The sequence below is a fragment of the Prionailurus bengalensis genome, chromosome B2 (genome assembly GCF_016509475.1).
Source record: "Prionailurus bengalensis isolate Pbe53 chromosome B2, Fcat_Pben_1.1_paternal_pri, whole genome shotgun sequence".
Lineage (NCBI taxonomy): Eukaryota > Metazoa > Chordata > Mammalia > Carnivora > Felidae > Prionailurus > Prionailurus bengalensis.
The window spans coordinates 39,791,608-39,798,055 of NC_057349.1; positions in this window are offsets into that span (position 1 = coordinate 39,791,608).

A 6,448-nucleotide genomic window follows, 5' to 3' on the forward strand; every position below is an offset into this window, starting at 1 on the left:
GTGTGTGTGTGTGTGTGCGCGCGCACGCGCAGTTCTGTGCAGTTTGGTTATGTGTGGATTCACGTTAACAATCACCACAATCAAGATGCAGAACATTTCTGTCAACACCGCTACTCCCATTATGCTGCTTCTCCATAACCACATCCACCTCTCCCCCATCCCAGACCCCTGGTGGCTACTCTTCTGTTCATCTTTATAATTTTATATAAAGATTATTAATATATAAATGGGGGCACCTGGCTGGCTCAGTCAGAGCATGCAATTCTTGATCTCAGGGGTCGTGAGTTCAAGCCCCATGTTCGGCATAGAGTTTACTGGGGAAAAAAGAGATTGTTAATATAAACGGAATCATAAAGTTACAGCCTTTTAATTTCACTCAGCATGTAAGATAGCCATCCGAGGTTGTGTGTTTCAGTCGTTCCTTTGGTTTTATTGCTGAGTCATACTTCTGGTATGGATATACCACAGTCTGTTTAACCATTCGCACTTTGAGGAACATTGAGACCTGTGTCCACTTTGGGCCTATTATGAATAAAGCAGCTAAGCACATTTGTGTATAGGTTTTTAGGTAAACATGAGTTTTGTTTCTCTGCAATAAACATCCAAGAATGCAATTGCTGGGCCCTGTGGTAACGGCACACTTAACGTTAAAAAGAACTGAAACTCTTTCCCAGAGTAGCTGTGCCGTTCTGCATTCCTCCTAGCAGTGTATGAGTGATCCAGTTTCCACATCCTCACCAATATTTGGTGTTACACTTTTTAGTTACTTAGCCCTTCTGATAGGTGTGTAGTAATATCTCACTGTGACCTTAATTTGTATTTTTCTAATGGCTAGATGTGCTTATTTCCTAGCTGGTGGAATCCATTTGAGTCTTTTGCCTGTTGAATTTGAACTATCTCATTGGATTGTTTCTTTGTTTTGAGATTTCCTCATTCTAGATACAAGAACGTTGTCAGAGGTGTGGTTTGCAAACACTTTGCCACTCCACAGCTTGCCTTTGCGTCCTCTCCACAGGCTCTTCAGCAAAGCACAGAGTTTTTAATTTTGAAGACCAATTTATCAGTGTTTTCTTTTATGGGTATTTTTCGTTTTTTGTATAAAAAGGTTTTAGGTTTTAGGCATATTGAGTTTTTTAGGTCTAAAATCTATTCACCAAAGCCCTAGCTCCCAAAAATCTTGCTCTATTTTTTTGTAATGTGTTTATAGATTTATGTTTTACATTTTAGTTCTTGATCTATTTTGAGTATATTTTTATCTAAGATGTGAGGTTTAGGGCCACCTGACTGGTTCAGTCGGTGAACCATGCACCTCTTGATCTCGAGGTTGTGGGTTTGAGTTCCATGTTGGGTGCAGAGATTATTAAAAAAAAAAAAAAACCTTAAAAAAATTTAAAATACTTAAATAATATAAAATAATATTAAATATTTATATTTTTAGGGGCGCCTGGGTGGCTCAGTCGGTTAAGCGGCCGACTTCGGCTCAGGTCACAATCTCACGGTTCGTGAGTTCGAGCCCCGCGTCAGGCTCTGTGCTGATGGCTTAGAGCCTGGAGCCTGTTTTGGATTCTGTGTCTCCCTCTCTCTCTGACCCTCCCCCATTCATGCTCTGTCTCTCTCTGTCTCAAAAATAAATAAACATTAAATGTTAATATTTAAACAAATTATAAATGTTAATATAAAATATATGCATAGATATTTAAATTTAAATATAAATAATTTTATGAATATATATTTATAAATTTGTATTTATATTTAAATACTAAAATATTAAAGTATTAAATGATAAAAATAATATTTTTTACATCTTTAAAGAATGAACTCAAACCCTTCATATCTTTTTTTTTTTTAAGATATGAAGTTTGAGTTCATTATTTCGCCTATAAATGTCCAATTGACCCAGCACCTTTTGTTGAAAAGCTACTTTCCTTCATTGAATTAATTACATTTATACCTTTGTCAAAAATTAGTTTTTTTGTGTGGGTTGGTAGACTTTTATTTAAAAAAAAAATTTTTTTTAATGTTTATTTTTGAGAAACGGAGCGTGAGTGGGGAGGGGCAGAGAGAGAGGAAGACACAGAATCCAAAGCAGGCCCCAGGCTCCAAGCTGTCAGCACAGAGCCCGACGGGAGTCTTAAACCCACGAGCTATGAGATCATGACCTGAAGTCAGACGCTTAACCAACTGAGCCACCCAGGTGCCCTGATAGACTTTTTTAATTTTTTTGTTTTTGTTTTTGTTATTTGTATTTTATTTATTTTAGAGAGAAAGAAACAGAGCGCAAGCAGGGAAGGGGCAGAAAGAAAGGGAGACAGAATCTGAAGCAGGCTTCAAACTGTCAGCATAAAGCCTGATGTGGGGCTTGAACTCACAAACCGCGAGATCATGACCTAAGCCAAAGTTGGATGCTTAACCAACTGAGCCACCCAGGCACCCCAAACTTTTTTTAAAACATAATTACCATGTCGATATCATTCTTAACAAATGAACAGTGATTTCATTATTTCATTTGAGTTCATATTCAAATTTTTCCGGTTGTCTAAAAAATGTTTGTTTTTAATAGTTGGCTTGCTTGACTCAAGATCAAAATAAGGGGTGCCTGGGTGGCTCAGTCAGTTAAGCGTCAGACTTCAGCTCAGGTCATGATCTCACAGTTTGTGTGTTCGAGCCCCACATCAGGCTCTGTGCTGACAGCTCGGAACCTGGGGCCTGCTTCAGATTCTGTGTCTCCCTCTCTCTCTCTGACCTTCCCCTGCTTGTACTGTCTCTCTCTCTCAAAAATAAATAACATTAAAAAAAAATCAAAATAAGATCCACACACTGCACTTGGTTTTCTCATCTCTCTCTTTTTTTTTGTTTATTTTTTGAGAATGTGGGTGGGGGAGGGGCAGAGAGAGAGAGGGAGACACAGAATCCAAAGCAGGCTCCAAGCTGTCAGCGAAGAGCGCGATGTGGGGCTTGAACTCACAAGCTGTTAAGATCATGACTTGAGCAGAAGTCAGACGCTTAACTGAGCCACCCAGGCACCTCAGGTTTTCTCGTCTCTTAAGTATACACCAGTCCCTCGACTGTTCACTGAGAAGTATGCCCCTTCCTCGACCCCACCTCCATCAGCACCCCAGTCTAGGCGGGGGGCAGGGACACTCAGCAGGCCCCTTGTCTTTGTTTCTGACTAAGGGGTAGTTACATAGTGAGCAGTGAAAACAGAAACCAGTAACAACATGGCCTGGCCTCGGGGAACAAGCGTAAAAGAACTGACAGACTTAAGCTTCGTTTTTCTAGAATCCTAGAGTTGCTCTAAGAGGCCATGTGACTCAGTAGAACAAAACTTGCTGACGTTTGTATTTATGGCCCCCTCAACTTGCCAGCTGTGAAATCTTGGGCAAATCACTAAACTACAAAACCGGTTTCTATAAAATGGGATAATTATGATACCTTGTCCGGAAGGTGTAATGAGAATGTCTGTAACTGTGGCTTATAAATGACACTATTATTCCATTGCCAGACCTTTCCTTTTTCTGTTGCTTTAAAAATTACGCATAAAAACTGATACTGGGGCGCCTGGGTGGCTCAGTCGGTTAAGCGTCTGACTTCAGCCCAGGTCATGGTCGCGCGGTTCATGAGTTTGAGCCCTGCGTCCGGCTCTGTGCTGACAGCTCAGAGCCTGGAGCCTGCTTTGGATTCTGTGTGTTCCTTTCTCTCTGCCCCTGCCCTGCTCATGCTCTGTCTCTCTCAAAAATAAACAAACATTAAAAAAATAAAAAAACATACTAACTGGGATCCTAACTCTTGCCGATCACTGTTTTACACGTATTGACTCATTTACTCCTCACGGTTACCTCAATAGCAGATTTTCTTACCGTCTACATTTTCAGGTGGGGACATGGAGGTCCAGGGAGGTCGGTGACAACGCAGTCCACATGGCTGCTGAGTCACAAAGCTGCAGTCTGTGCCCAGCATTCTCCTCCCAAGCTCATGCTTTTTACCTTTCGCTCTTGCTTCTTGACCCTACACGCCTCTGTTCCTCAAAGGCATTGAGCACTACTTTGTACGAAGCGATCCCCACCGCACACCCACCCTGTCGTTGGCCTGCGGGTGGGGGGACGAGGGAGTTAGAAACAACCAGTGGCAGAGAGGGTGACAGTGAGGCAGGCTGAGGCTGCTAATCACTGCTCTTGTCCATTCCTTGATGAATAGACGAAGGGTCAAAAACATTTATGAAGAATTTTGAGCAGTTTATGAATAGATGGATCTGTAACAGATTATTAAGGAGACTTAAGGATTCCCTGGCACGAGGAGAACGAGGATCTTAGGCAGGGGGAAGTGTCTGTGGCACCTTTCACGGCCCTGATCAAACTTTTGGTGTGATCTAAGGTGGTATTTCTACTGGATTAAATGATGTGTTCCAATATGAGTTGGGCTGCTCTTTAAAAAAATCCGCAAATATAGTGGTGTAAGACAGAAAAGTATGCCTTCTATGAAAGCCTGAGTAGGTGGGTGCAGGCTGGCTTGATGGCCTGACGGTATCGTGTCCTTCTGTCCTGGCTCCTCCATCACCTCAGGTGAAGTTCACACCCACGTGGAAGGCGGAAGGCGGTTGCCACCCTGTCTGCTGGGTGTGCATTCCAGCCTGGGGGGAGGAGGCGACGGGAGGTGTATGTAAAGGAGAACTCAACACCCAGAAGCTGCCCCATCCTAGTCAATGGCCCCACCGAACTGCAAGGGAAGTGAGGAAATGTGGGTTTCAGCTGAGCAGCTGGGTAAAATTTGGGAGCTATGCCCCCCTGGAGAGAACAAAGGAATGCATTTGGAGGACAAGTGGCAATCTGCCACAGATGAGGCGGAGGCCGTGTGCCGGGGAATGCCTTGGTGGGACAGGCAGCAAACGCTTCCCGAACACGGAGGCCACCTGACTTGGCACCTGGGCTCTCCCAGCAGGCCAGAGGCCATCAGTCAGCTGCTCTTCTAGGATGGGGCCCTCAGTGAAGTCTAACCCAGCGTTCGCCCTTGATGTGTGACCTTGTTGGCTGCCCCTTCTTTCAGAGTTGTTCCCTTGGCTTCCATGACATCGCTGTCCTTTCCTTGTTAGTCTGCCTCCGGGTTTCCCTTTTCTTTGCCGGCTCTTCCTCCCGACCCACCCAGCTATGGACGGTCCCAAACGGTCCTCTGCTTTCACAAGGAGGTGGCTCATCTACTCCTCCACCTCCAGCTGATACCCCCAGGGGTCCTCAGCATCTTCTGTCTGTAGCTCGCTCTCCACCCAGCTGTCTGACCATACTCCCAATGCCACACAGATTGCATCTGATTCAGTGTCCCCTCAAACCGCATCCGCTCCCCAGTTTTCCCACTTCCGCAGGAAGGTAGAAACAGGCCAAGAGCACCTGGCCCTTTAGTGTTTGCCTTGGGCCACGACGGCAGGCTTCACAGCATCGACCCATCCTGCCAGTCACCCGGCTAAACACACTGGAGCTTTCACTCTTCCTCTGCATCCGGTCGGTCACCAAATTCTGCCACCCCTTCCCCGCCTGGCCAGTCTGATGCTGCACCTCCCTGCTCTCCCCTAGCCTGCGTCCCCTGAAGTCCCGTCTTCCTACAAGCCCTTCCCCTCCCTGCAGGACGCCTTGTAGTTCTTCCCTACCCCGCTCCTTACCCCAAGCCCAGCCTGCCCGATCTGGCTTCCCAGGTCCAGTGTCAGTTCATTGTTTCTTTTGGATAACGAGTATCGCTTTCATTTATTCAACAAAGGCGGACCTAGTGCCTTGGATGTAGGCCAGAGACTGCCAGGCTCGAAGGATTCCACAGTAAACAAGACAGGCATGACCCCTGCCCCCAGGGCATTCATTCCAGCGACACAAAACCCATCGCCTTAGAGATTGTGGAGAAAAGTGGAGAAGGACCTAATGGGGGTCTTTATGCCTTGAGGGGAGAAGGCCATTCTCATCACCGCTGCCCCCCTGGGCCTTCATTTATGTGCCTCCCACCTCCTAAAATCTTACCTGTCCTTCCAGTCTCCATATCCTCTCTCCGGATTATATTGATCCTTCCCTTCCTCATTCATTCGTTCAGCAGACTTTAACCGAGCTACTTACGGTGTGCGGGGGCTGAGCCACACGTTGGGATACAGCACAGAGTAAAGCCGTTACCTCCTCTGACATCGTGGTCCAGTCGTGGGACAGACAGCCCACAAACAAGAGGCATGTAATGTCGGGTGGTGAAGTGGGGGCCTGCAGGGAAAGCGAGAGTGTACTTTGGGTGATTTAAAGAAGATGTAATAAAGGGATTACCTCCAACAGTGTGGGCAGAGGGTAGGGCGCCACTAGCCTGGGTGTACTTCCTGGACGACAGGGGTGGGGGGTGGGGGAAGCAGCTACCAGAACCCGGAGAGAGGCCTGTGTGGGCACCTTCTGCCAAGAGCCGAGGCCTTAGGTCAGTGAGGTGCCAGGTCACACAC